This window comes from Penaeus monodon, chromosome 30 (assembly GCF_015228065.2).
Source record: "Penaeus monodon isolate SGIC_2016 chromosome 30, NSTDA_Pmon_1, whole genome shotgun sequence".
NCBI classification, from domain to species: domain Eukaryota; kingdom Metazoa; phylum Arthropoda; class Malacostraca; order Decapoda; family Penaeidae; genus Penaeus; species Penaeus monodon.
This window is the reverse complement of record NC_051415.1, coordinates 7,464,969-7,465,269: the sequence shown is the minus strand read 5'-3', so window position 1 is coordinate 7,465,269 and position 301 is coordinate 7,464,969.

Genomic DNA, 301 nt, shown 5'->3' with positions numbered 1-301 from the left:
TGTGTAGAACAACATTCTATCTGGAATAGATGTTGAGTGATAATTCTGTACATTAACTTTACATAATATTCATGGTAATATGGACTGTTTTATATGAATTCCTTGCCTGTCTAGGCTCCCTTTTCTCTGTCCTTCCTCCTTTTCATTATCATTCTGCTTTCATCTCCTCTTTATCTCCTCGTCCTTCCACCACCACTACTTCCCTTTTCTGTTACTGACACTCGAACTTCAGCACCTCCTCCTGCTTTTCTGTGACCTCTTTTAGTACTACTCTTGCTCTTCTTACTGTTACTCCCAGGTC